Source organism: Triturus cristatus, chromosome 9 (assembly GCF_964204655.1).
Source record: "Triturus cristatus chromosome 9, aTriCri1.1, whole genome shotgun sequence".
Lineage (NCBI taxonomy): Eukaryota > Metazoa > Chordata > Amphibia > Caudata > Salamandridae > Triturus > Triturus cristatus.
In genome coordinates, this window is record NC_140592.1 from 275822209 (window position 1) to 275843740 (window position 21532).

General features: G+C 43.3%; 1 protein-coding gene across 23 annotated transcripts in view; it reads left to right on the top strand.

Moving 5' to 3' along the window:
• Positions 1 to 21532, top strand: part of FOXP1 (forkhead box P1) — a 1129017-nt gene that overhangs the window by 792529 nt on the left and 314956 nt on the right. The gene's annotated exons all lie outside the window — the stretch shown is intronic.

Genomic DNA, 21532 nt, shown 5'->3' on the forward strand with positions numbered 1-21532 from the left:
GAGTAATTGCAGGGGGAAGTGGAAAGAGTGAGTGCTCTTATTTACTCAGATGTCAGTGTAGGTGTGGGGCAGACAGCCCTCTGTGGGAACAGTAAGCTGCTTTTCTTGGTATCCGAGCCTTTCTGATGACCATCAGATTTCCCAGGTCGCTGGTTTTGTTTTTTCTGGATGGCATGTTTGATTATTTATCAGAAGGGGAAGGGAGTTAACTGAAGCAAATAAACATGTGACCTGGCTTTTGTTTTGTCTTCCACCCAGTAAGCAAGCCCTGCCCTTTAGCAGATATGCAGAAAATAACAAACATATTGTTTCGTGGTAGGAAAGTTTATGACAAGTTTTAACAGCCAGAATATGACCTCCTGGTGTTTACCCTTTAGCATCCTGCTTCTCACTTAGCTCGAAGGTTCCCGGTTTGTGCAGTCGCAGGTTTTAAAACGTGTGACACGATTGTCTGTCGGTGTCGCCCTTCTAACTCAAGAGCCTTTAACAGAACCCCTGTACCAGGAAGCACAGCATGTCCTCCCAATCCAAGACGTGAATACGAATATTGAAAAGCGATTTCCACATTGTTTAGAATGGGGATGAGCCACTATTGAGGCCTACTCTGTCTGGCTTCATATGTCTACATGTTCTTTTTTATCTGCAAAGTGAACAAGCACTTATTGTGCGCAGCTTCCCAAGACAGCAACCCCTCAGATAGTTCTTGTTTGAGCCATATAGACATGTTTGCACACTCTTGAAAACGACTGCCGCTATATTTAAGAATTAACATTTTTATGAATTGGACTGGATACATCACAATTAAATCACTCAACACAATTTTTGCACCCTTTGATCAGATTTATTTTCCAGTGCGCTGTAAATTTCTTTGCTAAACATTCAAGCGCTAAATCACTGGTTAGCTGGGGTTGCTGCTTTTTATTATCTGAAAAAATATTCACTTTTTTACCATATGCTTAGAGTAATCATATATAAGATTGGCATATTTACTGATGTGCATTCCCTCAAAGCACAAGGAGAGCACCAGGACACAAGATATTCCCTCACTGATCCTTGATCCCAACAATCAAATACCCCCAGGTGGGTCCAGTAAAACCCAGTCAAACCCACTTGGGGCATGTTGGGAGAGTAGTATAATACATGGCTTATAAAACTGTACCACTCTCCTCTGTTTGGGATCCTTTGAGCTGCTTCATGTCTTTTCTTTAGGAGACGCAACAGTCTGCTAAGCCCAATGGGAATCTACTAGCTTTCATAGAAGAGATATTGACAGGAGAGCCTAGCTCCTCATTAAGGAGGTTCAGCCAACGTATACCACCAATCATAGTGAAAGTGTCAATGTTTTGCCTCATACTATGTTTTAAGCTGAAAGGTAGTTGTAGCAGATGGTTAAATATGAGGGGTAAAACACACACAATGATGGACGGAATGTTGCACATTGGTAAAACATTCACCCCCAGTCACAGATCTGGGTTTAATCCATCGTTATTTTGCTCACCACGCCACACCAGTTCAGACATGGCCATATGCAAATCAGTCTTGACCCTGTGCCTTATGGGAACAGGCCAGCCCGAACTGCCAAGCCATGTCTTCCCTGGACCGGAATCAAGCATCCTAGGACCGGTTTCGGGGTTTCACCCCTCTTCACCCAGGATAGCTTGACTCCAGTGGCGTAGTGAGCAAGGGGACCCATGTCTGGGCATACCCTTCCCACATAGGCCGAACAGCAAAACACACACGATGATTGACGGAATGTTGCACATTGGCAAAACATTCACCCCCAGTCACAGATCTGGGTTTAATCCATCGTTATTTTGCTCACCACGCCACCCCAGTTCAGACATGGCCATATGCAAATCAGTCTTGACCCTGTGCCTCATGGGAACAGTCCAGCCCGAACTTCCAAGCCATGTCTTCCCTGCGCCGGAATCAAGCATCCTAGGACCGGTTTCGGGGTTTCACCCCTCTTCAGCCAGGATAGCTTGACTCCACTGACGTAGTGAGCAAGGGACCCACGTCTGGGCATACCCTTGGGGGTTCCTGCACCATTAGTGGCGAGGCTGCCTGCTGCCCCCCTGCTACCCCATATGTAAAGTAGAGCCCAATCCACCATTACTGGGGTACCTGTCTTCTCTTATTTATGTAGTGTTTGGTGTATTTGAGAGAAATATTTGTGTCAAAGTACACCTAACATTCAGGTTTTGGTTGATTTTCAAAAATTAGAAAAGTTGTGAATAAAATAAAATGTTGCAGGGAATTTCCCCATCATTAGCTAAGGAGTCTCCAGAGTTGGTGAGCACATTTTCGGCCTTTTGTAGATGTTTATAGAATTGGTCACATGTCTGAAAGTTTTGATTTTCTAACAAGCAGGTGCAAGGAAAAGCTCTTGAAAAGTAAATCCGACTACTATCAAAATTATCAACATATGAACAAAGTATCCACAAGTCCGTCAGCTTTAAAAAAATCACAATTCGGGTGTGAAGGCACATCCTTCCTCAGTTTGCGACGGGAACCACCAGTGAATCGGCTTCAACATTGTCAAGAAAACATGGCACTTGTAAGCTATCTCAGTCAAGCATTATACAAAGGAATTCACCTTTATTTCACCCATCCTGTTTGGGGATTGTGTATTTGACAGTGGTCGTCCATTTGGAATACTGTGTGTGTTACACAAAATAGTGGGTTACCTGCAGCAGTTCCTCCTCCATTGAGTATTTGACACCAAGTGTCAACCTTTGCTTAGGTCCCACTTACTGACAGTAGAGTCGGCTGGTGGACCCAGATGAATCTTTATCCCTTCCATTGTGGAATGGGTATCACCTCTACACAGTTAAACCCACCTTCAACTCTTTTCCTCTGTTATTGGTTGTTGTCTGGTAACCAAGACCTTGGATTCAATGCAGCCTGTCTGGACGCAATATATCTCATTTACTGGTTCAGGCCATCCTTTTCTTGCTCTACCTGCATTGTAAAGCCTGTGAATTTCAAATCAAAGATGAAGGATGCTGTGCCTCCCAAATGGTGGGAGATTTCAAACTTTAAAGCAATATTGAACTAGGTTTGTACATGTTTTCGACCTGTGCCGCAAAGTGCTAGTACCACTGCCTTCTTTGAAGAAATTAGTAAGGAGTCCAATTTCAAGAAAGCTCTGCACTCTAATGCTGAGAAGTAATTTTCCTCAGACAGGATCTTGCTGCCGTCTTCCATTTATGCATGGGTTAAATTCGGACTCTAAAGCATCTTGCAGCTCTGACTTTGGAGGTGGAAAGGTAGCTCAGCTGTCCACTGAGGTGAGGAGCTGACCCCTGACTCCCCTCAAGAACTGGACAGAGGTTACGTCACTTACAAATATGTGTTGTGTTCACTACAACTGCTTGATTCTTGCAGAATCCACTGAAGACTGCACTCAGCTGGCCAGAATTAAAGATCAAAAATAAATCAACACTTGGGATGAAAGAGTTGCAGAGATGGCTTTCAGAAAGACTTCTTTGGTGTGCCTGAACTGGCCCCCATCTCAAAAAGATAAGGAGCGACCAGGCCCAAGTCATTCTTACGGTTCCAAACTGGGCACAGAATCTAGTACCCTGAACTTCTCCACTTAAGCATCAATCCTCCGATCAGACTGCTGCTTCTCCAATTGACCATTGATCCTCTGATCAGACTGCCGCTTCGGGAGGATCTTCTGTCGCAGCAGCAGGGGAGGGTTCATCCCGAAGTTTGTAATGTCATCTTGGCAGCCAGGCGTCCCTTTACCAAGACTATGCATGCCTGCTGGTAGAGCACATTTGTAAAATATTGACCTGAAAGGTCTATTGATTCTCTTTCTGCTTCCCTTTCTCAGGTTTTGCTTTTTATTTTGACCCCTACCCAGCAGGACTCTGCACTCACACAGTGTTCCTTTCGGCTCTATCTAACTTCCTGAGGCTGCCAGACCAACCCTCATTATTTAAATCGCCAATTGTAAATAGATTCCTTAAAGGACTTGTGCATATGTTCCCACCTCCCCCCTCCATTATGCCTCAGTGGTACCTTAACTTGGTTCTCACCTTTCTAATGAGTGCTCCATTTGAACCTCTGCACAACTGCTCCCTCCGGCTGTTTACTATCGAAACAGCCTTTTTAGTAGGAATCACATTTGCCAGGAGGGTGAGTGAATTGCAGGCTCCCACATCCAAGCCTTCTTACCTGACTTTCTTCCCTGATGAGTTGGTGCTTTGCACTAGGGCCTCTTTCTTACTGAAAGTGGTAACACCACTCCATGTGGTGCAATCTGTCACCTTGCCCACTTTCTCCACTCCTCTGCAACCCTCTAGAGAAGAGAAGCAGCTCCACCGTCTTGACCCAAAGAGAGCATTGTCATTCTATCTTGACCTCACTAAAGTGTTCTCTGGTGAACAAGCAACTCTTTGTGGGGTGCGTTGGAACAAAGGAACATTGTGCAGTGCAGAAGAGTACTATCTTGGTATGGGTCGTCCTCTGCATCAATCTTTGCAATGCTCTGACCAAATAGCAGCCTCCTGAAGGTTTAAGGGCTCACTCCACCGAAGATAAGTTTGCTACCACAGCGATGCAACATTAAGTTCCAGTCCTCGACATTTGTCAGGCAGCAACGTGGGCATCCCTTCACATGTTTACCAAGCCCTACTGCCTGGACAGTCAAGTCCACAGGAAATGTCTTTTTGGCCACTCTGTCCTGCAGGACTTCCTGGTCTAAACTTGTCTGCTGTGTCTCTGCCAGGGATGGTATTGCTTGGGTATCTATTCAAATGTAAGAAATCTGCGGCTAGATGCCTCTATCAGATGGACAAATTGCTTACCTTCAGCAATGCCTTATCTGGCAGATACATGATTTAGCTGAAGATTCCTTACCAACATACCCATCCTCCCTTTACTGCAGACAGGTTTCTAGGGTCAGGGCTGACCCCTTTCAGGACCCTAGTTGTTCAGAAACACACCAATGTCCTTGCACTTTTTGGCTCTGTGCTTCTGGCGTGGAAAGTCGTGAAAAGTAACTGACGTCAGTGCTCCGAGGTGGTGTCTGTATAGGTGCCGTGGACGTCACAACAGTGCAGACATCGCCAACGACCTCACGCGAAGACGACCAATACCATCTGCCAACATGCAGGGATATTGCATGAAGAAAAATCTTCCGGATCCAGTCTGAAACCTGGAAATTCAAAGGTAAGGAATCTGCGGCTTGACCTTGTCTCTACCAGATAAGGTGTTACCGAAAGTAAGTAACTTGTCTAACTGGGAAATAATCATACCCATCCTCAAAGAACCAAGAAACACTGGGGCAGTCTCTCTATAATGCAGCTTCTCAATAATGGACATGAAGGGCACATATGAGCCAAAGGCTCCCTTATTCTCTAGTGGAAAGGGAAAGGCTGCAGGTGATGGGGCCATCCATTTGAGGCTTCTGATAGTTCTCTACAAATAAAGCCTGTGACTTCTCTAAGGGATGACTTTCAGTGATCATAACTTTATTAGCACCTATGATCAGTCTATCAAACCTGAGTGCAGAACTAGTGAGATGACATTACCTTAAAGGGCATGGATAAAGTAATCCCTTCTAACATCAGAGTACCTATTCTTCTCACCCTCAAAAACACTGGAAGTGGATTCAGTTTTCAGTAAGGGTTTCATCAGTTCAGTAGTCAGTGAAACAGATCCTTCCAGGGAATAAAAGCAGGCTTTCCCCTAAATGTCTATTTTTGCATCCTCCTGTAAGAAGAGTTAATTGACGACTTGGCCTTACGGTAAAGTTACATAAATCTTAGTCACAGGGGCCTCCCTTGTAAGCTGAATCTGTCCAGATAGAGCCAATGTCCTATGCTGGTTTGATGAAAACGAAGATGGGGAATTTGTTGAAGTACTTTCATAGTTGCTGCATATGGGAAGGGAGCTAAAACACTGGGTCTCACAATATCAGTTTTTGTCATGGCATTTACACTATTTGTAGTACAGATATTGATCACATACTCTCTTGGCTTCTTATGAGTTGGATTAAGGACATCGTACTCATTTTAGGATGCTTCACAACTATCAGACATACTAACCCCAGTGTCTGAAAAGGAACAATAATAGTGAAACATTCACATGTCTTCAAAGTGTTGCAGCCGGAGACCATAGAATCGAGTTCTGCACAGACAACAGGGGTTCTCACACATCCAATAGATTTTGATTCCTGGGCTAAAACTTCAATCAAACCCTTGCATGCATATTGAAAACAGATTGGTTCCTCTAGTGCTTCTCATTATGCCTTTAGGATTTTTGATACGCTAACTCCACTAACGGGATATTCAAGACAGTCAAGTCACTCTCCCACCCTGTCTGCTGTAATTCTTCTGTTCAGTGCTCACAAGTTCTTTGAGCCTCTCCTTCCTCTTTCTTTTATGGCTAAGTCAACAACAAATATATTTCTTTTCCTCGCAGAATTCAATGATTTTCTGGGATTCTCACATAAACCTGGACTCTTTCTCTCCCTACTGCCTCTCTGAGCTCACACTACTTAACGCCGGCCAAAACTATTCAGCATATCCTCTTAATAAAGCCAGGATCCTCTTTATACCATTGTATTGAACACATGCTTTATCAGGCAGTGAGTTCCTTAGAGTCGGCATTGAATAACCTCTGCAAGTTTTGTGTTTCCAACAATTTTATCCTGCTGTAGTAAAAAGATCCCTTGATTGCCTACTTTAAAAAAATCTCATATCTGATCCAGTGACTTTGAGCAACGTTTAGACCCATACTAAGACAGAAATTAACGCACAGTGCTCAAGGTTTATTGAATCCCACAACATCTTGAATTCCTTTCAGTCAAAACTGAGTCTACTGTGTAGCAGTGAATCTGCTACATACATGTCTATCATTGATCTCTTGGACTGCTGAGAGACAAGGTGATGTGGTTGCCTTGGTTTACTATCCCCTTCAGCGACCTTTCATATGGTGCATGACATCTTGCTATCCTGACTTGCCTTCAAATGGTTGGCATCCACAAAAATGCTTTGGTCTGGATTGCGTCTGAACTCACGAACAATATATAAGGCATCCATCTCCCCCTTTTTGCTTTGACTTAAAAATAGTCACTCATGCAGTTCCTCTGGACTCCAGGCTCAAATCTATCAATTTCAATGTGTATGTCATTCACCTTACCCAACCCATCAGTTGCTTTGGTCTAACCCTAATGACCTAAGATGATGACAATAAGATCCTCATCTGTTTAGATGGTGATTCACCGGGTGCTAGCAAGAACCTTCAGGACTGTCTTATGATGGTGCTGCTCACTTTGCCACTGGATTCAAGCTAGCCTGGCTGATGAGGGGTGTTACCCCGAAGGCGGTCCAAGGATGCTTGTTTCCAGTCCAGGGAAGACCTGGCTTGGCAGTTCGGACTGGACTGTTCCCATGAGGAACAGGGTCAAGACTGATTTGCATATGGCTGGGTCTGAACTGGGGTGGCAAAGTGAGCTAAAGAATGATAATGGATTCAACCCAGATCTGTGACTGGGGCTGAGTGTCTGAAAAGTTTTAGCGCTCCTTCCATCATCTCCTTGTGTTTGCTTTGTTCACCCTAAGTTGGCAGGGTATGCGAAACGTAGGTGTCTCTTTTGCCCACTTTGCCACTGGATTCAAGCTGCCTAGCTAATGAGGGGTGTTTCCTCGAAACCGGTCTTAGGATGCTTGTTTCTGGTCTAGGGAAGACCTGGCTTGCCAGTTTGCTGGACTATTCCCATGAGGAATAGGCAAGACTGATTCGCATATGTCTGGGTCTGAACTGGGGTGGCGAAGTGAGCTAAAGAACGATGATGGATTCAAACCCGATCTGTGACAGGGGATGAGTGCTTGAAAAGTTTCAGCGTTCCGTCTATCATTTCCTTGTGTTTGCTTTGTTCGCCTTAAGTTGGCAGGGTATGCCGAGACGTGGGTCCCTTGCTCTCTTTGCTACTGGATTCAAGCTAGCCTGGCTGATGAGGGGTGTTACCTCAAAACCGGTTCCAGGATGCTTGTTTTTGGTCCAGGGAAGACCTTACTTGGCAGTTCGAGCTGGACTGTTCCTATGAAGAACAGGGTCAAGACTGATTTGCATATGGCTGGGTCTGAACTGGGGTGGCTAAGTGAGCTAAAGAACGATGATGGATTCAACCCAGATCTGTGTCTGGAAGTGTGAGTGTCTGAAAAGTTTCAGCACTCATTCCATCATCTTCTTGTGTTTGTTTTTTTGTATTAGCCAATACTCCTTAAAATTGGAGATTGACAGATAGAAAATCTTGTCATGGGCAAGGACGTTTCTGTTTTGTCTCCTGAATAATAGCCATCTGACCTTGGTTTTCCTTTGACCCTAGTTTGTGAGTTTAAGAACATAGGTTTTTATTTTGATAATTATCATTCTTTTATTGATGTTCCCCTGTTTATTGATGATACCCTTACAAGTCTTTAAAATCCATCTTTTCTTGATCACAGAGCATTTATCTTTCTAGTGGGAGCCAACAATTCCCAATTGCAGTATGCCCTTTGGGCTATAGATGGCTTTATATCCTTGCTAGAATAGAATAGAATGTATGTGCTGGCTGTAAGAATAGTAGGAGTGAGTACTTAGTAGTCCTCCATGGGAAGAGTAGGTTTTCAACAGCCATGGCTAAAACATGCTAGCTAGAATCTCGTAAGCATAGCAAACAGGTAGGTGTATGCCTTCGATTGCAATATCTCATCAAAATGTTTGATTGCAGTTGAAATCAGACGTGATAACTGCCATTGTGTTTTATTTGTATTTTACTAATAGATACAAGCAAGACAAACATACAGGATGTCCCAATAGTCAGACATTGTATTTCTTTCAAACTATTTCCTTAAAAGTCTGTAGTGTGTGCATTAATTTACCCAATCAAAGAAGTGCCTCCTTTGTTATGGACATTTTTGGCTACAATATGCACATTGTGAGCTATTCGGAAATATTAGCAGCAAGTGATCACCACATAGTGACATTGAAAAAAAAAATGATTTTGGTGCATCTAATGCTTTCCTTGCAATTTTGAAATAGTGACTCACCATTACACTTAACGTACATTTGTTTTTATATTCAGTATCTTAATCATCCTCATCAATATAAATCACAAACAATGATTGGCAAATCATTGTATTCTCTTATATATTGTGTGTTGTTCCTCGTCATTCTATCAGATGTGAATTTCATGTGAAAAAAGGGAAAACCATGCAAGGTTTATGTCTCGGGAAGAGCATGAACCCCCACCGATGGCCACACTAAAAGTCTCTGTCATTAACAAGGTAGTGAATATTTCTCTTCTCATGGACTCCATTGAATCTCAGCCAAATCCTTCTGGCACAAGTCCTCCACCTTGTGCAAGTGATCTGTGGCATTAACTAACCACAGATCTATTAAATATCCTTCCCAGATGCAAGTCTTTCCTGTGCCATCTACTGGATGCTCATTTATTCTGATCAATTGCCAGCAGTTATTTCCACACTGGTGCACTCTGTTTGTAGCATAGCTAGTTCTGCATTGTCTTAGCAAGGCAACATTAGGGCAAATTACTAAGCTTCCAAAAAATATAAAAATTGAAATCTGATATGAGATTCTTTGCAATGATGAAAAATTACATTTTATGAGCCCCTTCTATCGCTATGAAGCCATCTTTTGGTGAAATGTGGTGCCTCGTGCTGGTGGTGTGCCGAGGGAGTGCCTTGTATTGTTCTAGGATATAGACTGAGGTATCAGCTATTAAATAGCTCTTCATGACAGCTGGAGAGGGAAATAACTTTCGTCTCTCAATACTAACCTTGTGAGATGTGTGTTTCTGGCATTGTGAAACATTGGCAGTTTTTTGTCAAGTCAATAGAGTGTACTTGAATCAGCAGCACATATTGTAATATTTCAACTACATCATTATCATATCATATACTTAAATATGAGATTAACAATTAACTTGAATGAGGCATAGTTTTGTATTTGACTATCTTCCTAGTAAAAAAGAGATGCATTTATCAAACATGTAAAATACTGTTCCATAGCATCATTGTAATAAAGAAAGAAAGAGAACCAAGAAGATTCTATGAATAGCTCTTGTGAAATCAGACTCAAGTGAGATGTGAGGAGGGAAAGGGACTGAAGACCGGAGGGTCTCTGTAAGGCCGCGCCTGGGGAACCTAAGGGCTGGATTGATATCCAAGAGTTGAGTGGTAGAATAGCAAAGGAGGTGCAGGGGAACACGGGGCCTAAAGCGGGAAGCTTGAGGGGAGGCACAATCCAATGATTTAACCGACGAGCCATCTCTCCCGCTTCACCATGGGGATCTGTGTCAGGAACCGAACTAAATGTAGTGAAGGGATGGGGAGGAACAGTAGAGACTCCCCTACAAACTTATTTCACCTTAGCCAAAGGATAGGTGCATTATAGCTAGGCTTTCCTGTTTTCAGTTTCTATTTGTGGTAAATTCTGGCGGGGGGTTTTCAGTGTTTTCAAGTGATTTCAATACATTAAAAAAACAGTTGTTATCAGTGGTTACACATTTTTGCGCCACTAAAAACAACGGAAAAAGTGTTTTTCCGGTGTTTATGGAACGTTTTTCTTTTATTATTGCTTGCTTTCTGCACTGATAGCACATCGTATATAGACAGTGTACGTATAGTGTATATGAGGTCCAAATAGATTTTTGCAAATTAAACCTATTGTAGAACACCATACAATACTTCTTCAGTGAGTCTTTGGTCATGTGCGCTCTTTCTTTCTTTCCCATGTAAACTTCGGTGAAAAGGCCCTCTCAACATTGGCACTTGGGACAGGCAACGCCAGTACACAATTTGTTAACTCTGGCCACTGACATAGCTTTCCATGCCAATACTGGTGCACTTGAAGATTGTGATTCTCAGGGCAGGTTCGGCAACATTTGCGTTGAGCTGGGCGCTTATGCCCTCCGAGTTATTGAAGCGGTCAAAAATGAAGCAACACGTTTGAAACTACGGAGGAAATTCCCCTTTACTAAAGGGATCTAGAACTTGTACAGAGTACCACAGTGAGGTTTCATTGACTTTAAATGCCATTGGTGGTGAAGGGACATATCTATGCATCATTGCAAGCCATTTCTCATACATTGTAAAATAAACGTTCCTGAATTACTCTTCAACATTGCTTTGCTTACCAAGTGTCAAGCACTCTCACATGGAACTTGTTGCAGTGCCAAAGTCACTAAAGGCGTCGCCTAGCCTACTCTCAAGATGTTTCACATCTACACCAATCTACACCAATTATGCTGAACACTTGGCAGACAAGGGTTTTTTCAGACTCTAGTTTTTTTTATTATGTCTACTACAGCAGTTATGTTTTCCTGTAAAAATCTAAGAATGCAGTAGAGTGTATTTTTTTTCACATCACTATCAATATGCGACCGAAGATCCTCACTTTTATTGCCTTTGGCATCATCACTCACCAAAAATTCTGTATTTGGTTGCCACATGGATAATATAGCAGTCATAGCCCCCCTGGGAATGAGTAGCATCAGCTAAGGGACACAGTTGGGATGACTCTTTCTTTGATGCCACACCAGGCATGAAATGATAAATATTTGTGTTTTCGTTCCTGTGCATAAGAAAACAGTGCACCAGAATGGACTAAAAAGTCAATAGCATCCCTCATTAACTCTGAAGATTGTAAAGATGCTTTCAGCATACCATCTAACAAGTGGCAAGGATCTCTTACAGGGAATCACTTCAGCTCGGGTATCAATTTTGACAGGTCATCACACAACTTTTGCATATATTTAGCTGAATCACTGCAAATACAAACAATATCACTCCAATCTTTGTTGAACTTGGAAAGAACCCTTTTTGCAGCAGCATTCCAAGTGACACTGCGTTCTATGTTTTCCAAAGTCTAGTGTCATGTTTTAACCACTATCCCAGATGCTTGGTGATAGCGCTCTTTTCATATATACTTGTCACTATACCTTACATTGAATGTTTAAAGCCTGAGGCATTGGCAATTCACCTACTATCAATACTGACTCACTAGAAACTGGGGTCTGATGTATTAAGGGTTTTACCAATTCTCTGTGGGTAAATGTGATGACATATATTAGTAAACATTCTTATGAAACCAGCCATTTTACCTATCAGTGAAAGAATCAAACCCAGCCAAAATATCAAATAGGATTTTGCTATTTCTCTACAGTTTATAAAATAATTAAACAAGACCTAAAACATGCTTCTAAACCCTGCATCTTGAGACCAAAGACCACAAAACTGAAAAAAGCAAAAGGAAGAAGAAACAATATTGAGTGGCATCCCTAAACAAAACTCAAGCAGAATAATGTTAGCCTAGACTTTCTTACTGCTAGCTTGTATAACAAAGTTACATTGTATTGGCCCCTTCAGGAAGAAAAAAATGACTCTCACTCTTTTTCCTTTCTTTGAATGGCATTCATTTTGTGGTTGTGTAGGTGTATTTTTCAGTGTTTATATGTTTTCACTGGTGAGGGCTATTTCTCTTTCAGTGGGTTTTTATCAGTTATTATAGGTTTAAACCTAAAACCCCACAGCCTAATTATAGCCCACCCGGAAGACACGGTGCAGAGCCCAGAGTGGGGCAAGATGGCTTCTGGAAGGGAAAAAAAGGGAGGCGCCCTAAAAGGCTTGTTTGCCAAATCAGGAGGTCCACAGGAAAGTGAGAAGAAAGGAGAGCACTGTAGAGCCACCTCCCCTAAAAATGAGGACTCGGAGGGTCCAGTCACCCGACCATACCTAGAATCCTTATTCTTGGGACTCAGGGAAGATCTACAAGCAGTTAAACGGCATTTAGCCCCTGAGCTACAAGTAGTCTGCAAGGAAGTCACGGACATTGGCCAGAGAGTAGATGACCCAGAGGAACAGGCCTCTTTGCAGGATGAGGAGATCCAACAATTACAGCATGAAGTAATTAGACTTTCAGAGCAACAATTGAACTCCAAGCCCACGCGGAAGATTTAGAAAACCGCTCCCAAGGAATAACATTGGTATCCGGGGAGCTCCTAGGAATGCAGAAGGAGAGCATATAGAGTCATATGTGATTGAACTGTTCACGCATGTTTTGGGGGGCGCCCCGGCAACACCTATAAGACTGGACAGAACGCATAGAGTGGGGAGCTGGAACTCAGGGAGAACACGAGCATTGGACATACTCGCGTGTGTACAGAATTTTCAACTTAAAGAAACAATCCTGAAACGGCCCGTGAGCAAATTGACATTCAATTTAAAGGTCACACTATTCACTTGTATCAAGACCTAGCAGTCTCAACACTCCTAAAGCGGAGGGAGTTCCGGCCAATCACTAGCTTCTTGCGAGACCAGAAGGTGCTCTGTTCCTGGGGCTTTCCCTTCCATCCCTTCCATCTAATCTTTAAATAGCAAGGCCAACTACAGCAACTTTGCTCCCATACTGAGGCAGCTGATCTTCTTCGAGTCGATCTGCAGGACTGTCCCCGACCAGGTCCCGTCTTGATCCCCGAAAGGCGTGATAACAGAGAGTGTTGGAAGAAGGCAGTTGGGGGCAGCGGAGGTTCCAGCCCGGATCCGGCAACGATGGCAACAGAATGGAAGGCGCTCCTCGACAAGGTGACTGAAGATGCGAGCAGTAACGACCCAGCATGAGGCGACATACCAAACAGGGTAAATGGGTGGGGGGAGGCCTGGGCAGAGCGGAGGATATCAAGAGGTACCAAAACACCCTCAAGTCATAGACTTTCCTGCTGGAAAGGGATGCAATTTGGGCGCTGTTCCCAACCTAGAGACTTTGGTTTGCAGTGGGTTTAGCTTCTGAGGTTTAGTTTCGGGTGCCTGCAAGTTAATTCACTTCAATGTCTTCATGTTAGGCTGACCACACTTTCCTGAGGGAGGGGAGTAAAATGGGGGGCCTGACAAATAGGGTTTGGATTGTTCTGCAACACCAGTACATACAATGACAGAACCACAAACCCTACGGGTTGTAACGCTAAACGTCAAAGGATTAAATAACCCCTCAAAGAGGAAGGCGGTTCTTTCCTATCTGGAAAATACCAAAGCAGATACTTGCCTTCTGCAGGAAACGCATCTACTGCGACGGGGATGGCATAGACTTCAAAGTAGAGCCTTCCCTCAACAATTCTTTCTTTCCCTGACTCAGAAAGCAGCAGGAGTGGCCATATTGTTCTCCCGGTCCTTCCAGGGGGAAATAGAAACGAAGATAGTAGAGGTAAGGGGACGCCTTTTAGGACACCAAATTCACATAGGCACTAGCACCTTACTGATAGGGTCAAAATACGCTTCTAATGAGGAGCAGGAACGCTTCACACAGGACTCAGTGAGGGAGGTTCTGGAAGCTCAAGGTAATTGGATCTTGATTGGAGGGGATCTAAATGTGGTATTTAATAACACCAAATATTGCTCGACACAGAAGCAGGGAGTGACTGGATCAATCAGCAAGGGAGGGGCCCACTGACTGAAAGAAGTTGGTATCTGAGATCTATGGCGAGAGTCTCACCCTACATCGGGAGGATATACATTTTATTCGCATGCACACAAAACATAAGCAAGACTCGATCACTTCTTAGGCACCAGAGAGATGCAGCAAGCGTTGCACACTATTAAAATATAGCCAAGATCATTACCGGATCACCCAGTAGTCAGGGTTGAGCTAGTTCTCTCTCCCATGCAGAAACCAGCCAGGGTTTAGCGATTGAGAGAGTCCATCCATCGCCGCCCAGAGACAATTCAGCAGGTGCAGAAAAAGATCTCAGAATTCTTAGAGTTTAATGACCACCCTGAGACGACCCCTTCTATGGTATGGGATGCCCTGAAGGCAGTTATTAGAGGGTTTCTCATAGCCATTTCAGCTGCGGATAATAAGGTTAGGACGGAGAAACGCGATAAACTGCAGACCAGTGTTCGGGAATTAGAGCGCAACCACCATCGCACGGGAGCCCCTCGGATCTGGATACAATTAGAAGTAGCAAGAAAGCAATTGGCAGGACCGAATTTAGACTGCAGAATAATTTTTGTGGCTTAGGCACACTTATTACCTAGGGGGAACAAATGCGGAAATACTATACGGTTCTGGCCCCTCTCTTGACCAAAGTTTTTAATACAGTTGTAAGCGCGACCACACTCCCACCTTCAATGCTTCAGACCTCCATCACCGTTATACCAAAGCCGGGCAAGGATAAAACAGCTTGTGGGTCCTATAGACCCATATCTCTCCTGAATGTTGATGCTAAGATACTCACCGGGATACTAGTGGCCCACTTATGCCAGGATTAATTGCTCCGGACCAGTCAGGCTTTGTTCCCCATTGGCAATGTTCAGACAATACCAAGCGCCTCCTCCACCTGATCGATAAAGATCCACACATGCAGCAGGAATTTATGTTACTTGCTATTGTTGCAGAGAAGGCTTTGGACAGAGTGCACTGGCCATACCTAAAAGCAGTGCTTAGACATTTCGGGCTAGGGGATAGATTCTGCACGAGGGTGCTAAGCGGCTACGAGCGTTCCACAGCTTCGGTTAGGTTGAATGGCAGGACATCTAGCAACTTCCCAATTCGGAGAGGGACACGACAGGGGTGTCCTCTCTCCCCATTGCTATTTGCCTTGTATATGAAACCATTTGCCCAGCGAGTCTGAGGCACCCTGGAGGTGAGAGGAGTGCACTTTGGGGGGGAGGACCATCGTATCAGTCACTTTATTGCTTCTTTAGATAGTCCGAAGGCGACCCTTCCATTCTTTTTAACAGAAATCAAGCAGTTTGGTATGGTGTCCGGCTTTCGCATCAACATCTCTAAATCACAGGCGCTGAGTTTATCGGTTACTCCAGAGACACAAACTCACCTATCCCAAACACTTTCAATTACATGGCAGCCAAATATTACATATTTTGGGATTCGTTTAGCTCTATCTATACAAGAAACCACAAAGACAAATTATAAAGCGCTAGTGAGTCACATAAAGGCTGCTCTGGCCAGTTGGCATCCCTACGCGTTATCATGGTTGGGACGAATCACAGCTTTGAAAATGACCGCCTTACCAAAGATATTGTATATATTCTTAACCTTGCTACTCTGGCCACCACCTGGTGCGCTACAGGATTTGCAGCGAGCGTTTCACTTCTTTGCGTGGGTGAATAAAATCCTTGAATGCAGAGGGAGCTTAGTATTAGAGACCCCAGAGAGGGAGGCCTGGGAATCTCAGCTGTAGTCACTTATTTTTAGGCAGCACAGCTGAGACACCTAGTCGAGTGGTCCCTACTGGAATCAGAGAAAACGTTGTTATTTATGGACAGGGCTCTAGCGGGTTCCCAACTGTGGAAAGTCCCCTTCTTGAACAAAGCTAGCCACGCGCCTCGCCTTTATTTGTCAGCCATTACAGCTCCCACTCTCAGGGTCTGGGACTCGGTGGGGTTAAAGAGAGGACTCACATCACGTCCATCTATAGTGGGTAATCCAGCTTTTACACCTGGAATGAGACCAAGGGAATTCGAAGCCTGGAAGAAAGAGGGGTGTAGGCCACTTGTTCGATGTAGACTTCCCCATCCCGTTTAGCTCCCTGAGAACAGACGGCATACTACAAGAAGAGGAAAGATTTCGATACATTCAAGTCAGACACTGGGCTTTAAGTCAGCAAAACTGAGAAGCCGCACAGTCACACCGCACTGCATATGACAAGTGGCTTCTAAGCAGAACCTCCGATAGATGACTGGTATCGGATCTGTACAAAATGTTAATAGGCCCAGGGACGGGGTTTAAATCTGTGGCTCAACTGCGATGGGAGAGGGAGCTGGGTAGAGGGGTAACCTGGAAGAAGTGGATAGGCATCTATCACACACCGCTCCAAGGGGTTGAATAGCACACCACAATTGGGTGGAAAAGATTCATTCTTAACAAATAACCGATATTCAGCATGGGGTCTTTGGACTCTAAGGATATGCAAATTTTAGGCCATCTACATAACAGTTTAGGTCAGGGATCTCCAACAAGTAGCTTGTAAGCTACTGGTAGCTCTTAATCTACCTATAAGTTGCTGCCCTGTGTGTAGCCCAGCCTATTAAATTAAAAGTATTTGCCTATCGGCATTAATGTTTGTATACACATTAATGTTTGTATACCAAAATTGAAAAGTGTGTATTTGAGACGAAAATGAATGCATTTTTGGAACTCCTAAACTGATGTTTGGAGATAAAATGGTTTAATTTCCCAAAAATATGTAAAGCAGATATTTGAGTGATAAATCAGTTGGTGTTGTGGAGCTGTATTGCTAAAAATATTACCTTGCTGCCAGGGGCGTTGCAGCTATGACTGTTATGTAAAGACATTCCATATTGACTAATTCTTTTTTACGTTGCCTGATGTATTGAGGTGATCACTAGTGCTAATCTTGCAAAGGGTGACCATGTCTGATGTGGTGACTACTATAACACTACAAATTAAATATATAACTAGCTTTGGATAATGTTCATTGAACATGAGTAGCTTTGCAGACCCCCTGGTTTAGGTATCTGAAACCATTTCCGGGTTTCAAAGGCTTCCTTTCAATTCCACTAGCCTTTTAAATGTATTTTTAAAATAATTAGTGGAGCAAGGGATTCCTCAAATACAGACCCAGGGATGATGCATGCAAGAAGAGTGTTTGGCAGAGTGCATAGCTAAATGAAACGCACTGTGCCAGGATCCACAGAACTTGGCAGCAGGTGATCCTTAATGGGTATTAGAGACAAGGGTGGTGGGCACAGGGCAATCATCACCCTAAGTAGTGACCCTCCTGCAGATGTGTATGTTTAATTGAATGTGCTTCTAAAAACACAAATGCACCCACCAGGATACCCTGCACTCTGACCACACTGTGTCGAACGCCCTTCGAATTAGGCGAATGACGGGTCCCTGGTTTTGTGGAGGGCGTGCAAGAGATGGGCGTTTATTTGTTTTCTCAATGCAGACCTTTTATGTGGAACCTGCTGTGCCTAGAGGCCTTGGGCGTGATATCAAATCAAATAACAAATAAATACTCCGAGCAGTGCTGCGCCCATAATAAACATTTGGTTTGTAATGTAGTTGTTCATATCTGCACACAGAGTTTGTGTCAACGAATAATGGATAAAGTCGGCACACACTTTTACTGCATGCCGGGTATAAATCAGGATTTAGCCTTGCCAGTGTTTGCCAATGCATTTACCCTAAACATCCGGGGTTATAGAATTTACAGTTGTTTCCTCACAGATTTTTTTCCAAGGATCTCCGTGTTCTGATATATAACATATCATGTCATTTCGCTGCAGAGCGGCCTCGCTGATAGCTCCAATATTGAGATTTTCACATTAGCCTACGGTATTTTGCACACCCTTTAGCAAATGACATCTATAATTGGTTCCTTCAGGATGCTCCCTCTCTAGCTTTCAGTCAATGTCATTCACTTTGACCTCATAAATGGCTTGAAAACAATGCCCTTGATATAATTATGAATCTGGTTACACCCTCTTTACGACCCCTAGCTTTATGGAATAAATACTTATTGAAATTCTGTTTATTACCACCGATAAAATCCCGGAAAATATCATTAATGAGCATGTACACTATTTTAATACACAGCAAGACGAGAGCTTGCGACAGGGCTTTCTTTTTTGTAGATATTTCTGGGGAAAGTTCTTTCGCCAATATAAATATGCATAATTCTGCTGAAATATACATTCATGCAAGATTGAACAGAATTATGCAGGAATCAACAGCAGGCCGGGGATAACCAACAGCCTCTAGGAAACAGCATAAGCCTGCATGTTTGAATGACAAGCACCAGAACACAACAAGCATTTGCAATGCAATAGGTTTCGCATTTGCGAGAGTTTGTTATTGGCATTGTAAATGACAATGCCTTTTATTTATCTGTTTCGATAATTAACACATAAATGAAAGGGACTGTCATTTACAGTGCGGATAGCTCAAACTTTTGTAAATGCGAGACCTATTTTATTTCAAAGAAGCGGCCGCCTATGTCCCACGCTGCTTGGAAATCGAAAGCACGCATGGTGCACTGAATGTTGCAGGAAAGCTTGTTGTGTCTGCAGGAGGAGAAACTCTTTTAAGGAAATTAGTGCTTACAGACTAAATAAAACATGAGAAGTAAAAGGGCCAGTCCTCAGGGTATTTTACAAATGAAGACAAGGCAGTACTAAGGAGGGACTAACAAGCATATTAACGAATCAGAAGCCAGCATTTATGAAGGACAATGACACAAGCCAATGACAAATATGGGTGGAGAGTGGAGGGGGCTTCAAGTCCACATGCGCTGCCCAGGCTTGACCTAAAAACTTGCCCGAATCATTAGAAGTTACTGGAAAAACAGCATCCTAAAAATAACAATAGTGTCTAGAAAGGAAAGAGTATACTGTTGGAAGGGACCTGCACATAAAAAAGAGCATCAGGCTGCAGCGATAAAAACAAAGATTGGCAAATCCAAAAGGTCTCGCCTATGAGACCTATTAGCTTTGCCATTGTTTTTAAGTCAAGATGTACAGCATTGTGGCTGCTTGCGGTGTGGCTTGCATCATCATTTTCATCATTTTGTAGCACACATAATGTCCAATGCGCATGCCTACAAAAGGACACAGGTTCTTTTTCTTTACTGATCCACGATTGATCAGTATAAAGAAGAAAAGTAGCCTGAAATGTACACACAAATTGTTTTTTAAAAAACTAATGAGTGGGATGAGGAGAAGGTGGGGGTGAAGTAATATAGCAAGCGGGAAGAGTGAGACAAAATAGCAGAGACGGTGTAGAAACACAGTTGACGGTGGTGAAGCAACATAAGGGAGAGAACATGGGGCAAACGGAGAAAACACACAAGCAAAGGAGCAACGTGGAGAGTGGGTAGCAAACACACAGGCAGAAAGCATACGTTCAAGAGAGAGTAACACATGTGCGGGTGATGAAGAAGAAGCACATGCGCGAGAGAGAGCAGCGTGAAGGGGCAGAAGAGCACGAGGGAGGCAGCTTGAAAACAAAAAAGAAGTTCCCTAAAAAGTGAGCAGAGGAAGCCTATAAACCAGCAAATAAAAGAGATGGTAAAGAGACTGTTCTCCACGAGAAGGATAAACACAAAATGGACAGGCTGAAACAAGGAAAACTATCCAATCATAAGCACGCAATTAAGAATGACAGTAAGGCCAACCTGTAGTATGCAGAAAGTGTTGAAGGGCTCCTGAGTCTCCCATGTCACACAGGGATAATAATTGATCTTGGGCTGAGTAGGGGACACTTGAAGTTTTCAGGCCCCTTGTGCCACAGGGGCTGCTGGGGAATAATTTACGCCACTGGAATGAAACGGCAACAAGCAGAAAGCACCAGCTGCCAGAAAACACTAAAAAACGATAGGAGCAAACACCAGATTCAAGATAATGAGAGAAGCATTCTGCATCAATATAGACCAGCAAACAGTAGTAGCACATAGGAACCCCCAGGAAATAAGGACCTCCTGTAAACAACAGCCAGTAAAAACTAAAGGAGGCAGTTACAAGCTTGCAGGAATCAATAATTGGATTTCATGACTCTACAGTAGCCGTCGAAAAACGTCAGCAGGATTCTACATTTGTTTACAGGAAACTACAATCTGCAGAAGTAAACCAAACGCAATGCATTGGCCGATTCCAAGTCTACAAAGTAATCGAAATTAGTCAATAGCTTTCAGAAATCATCGTTGCCTTCAGGACCCAACAACACAGTGCAAGGGGCACAAATCCGACACAACAGCTCCCTCCCCTTAAATTAGCCATGCATGCCAATCACAAGCAGCCTGGAAGAATAAGCAGACAATCATCCATCCTGGAGCCAAATAGCTTGTCATAACTCAAAGCACCCCAAACACCTTTTCTCTCAACATCTTAAAACTATTTGATAATTCTGGCATGGAACCATTGTTGTGTCATTTTTCCCACACTAGGACTTCCATATAGACATCAAACCTTAACCTTCCATAAGGCTGATGCAACAGTCAAGACTTGCCAAAAAAGAGCAGGTACCCATTTCTTATTAGGATAGCTATTTTCGCATCTGTGCTACAGGTCCTAGGGACTAGCTTCATTTAAAATGATTCTTTCTCTTTAAACTCATTATTACATCAATCTATGCAGACAACAAAGCACGTTATTATGGATTTTCCATCTTTTCCACACCCTCCTAGTATTTTGGTGCTTAATTACGTGGGATTTATTGCAAGAATACAGGACAAGAGCCCTTTAGTTTGACGACAGAGACATATGCATACCCAGTGTCTTTCTGTATCTTATAAAGATGCTGTCCTAGTTGCTGTGGAACTCAATAACGCAAGAAAATGGAGGCCTGTCTATGCTCAGTTGTGAATGATCACATGGTACATCATGTTAAATCCTTCTTAATTTAGAAGTTGCACAAGTAAAAACATGCTTTATTGGTATGCGGAGGCCTGTAAGTTAGGAGTGCACTATCAATGGGCCTGGTCATGCAAGAAGTGACCTGTGCATTTGAACTAACATATATGCCCAATTACAAATTT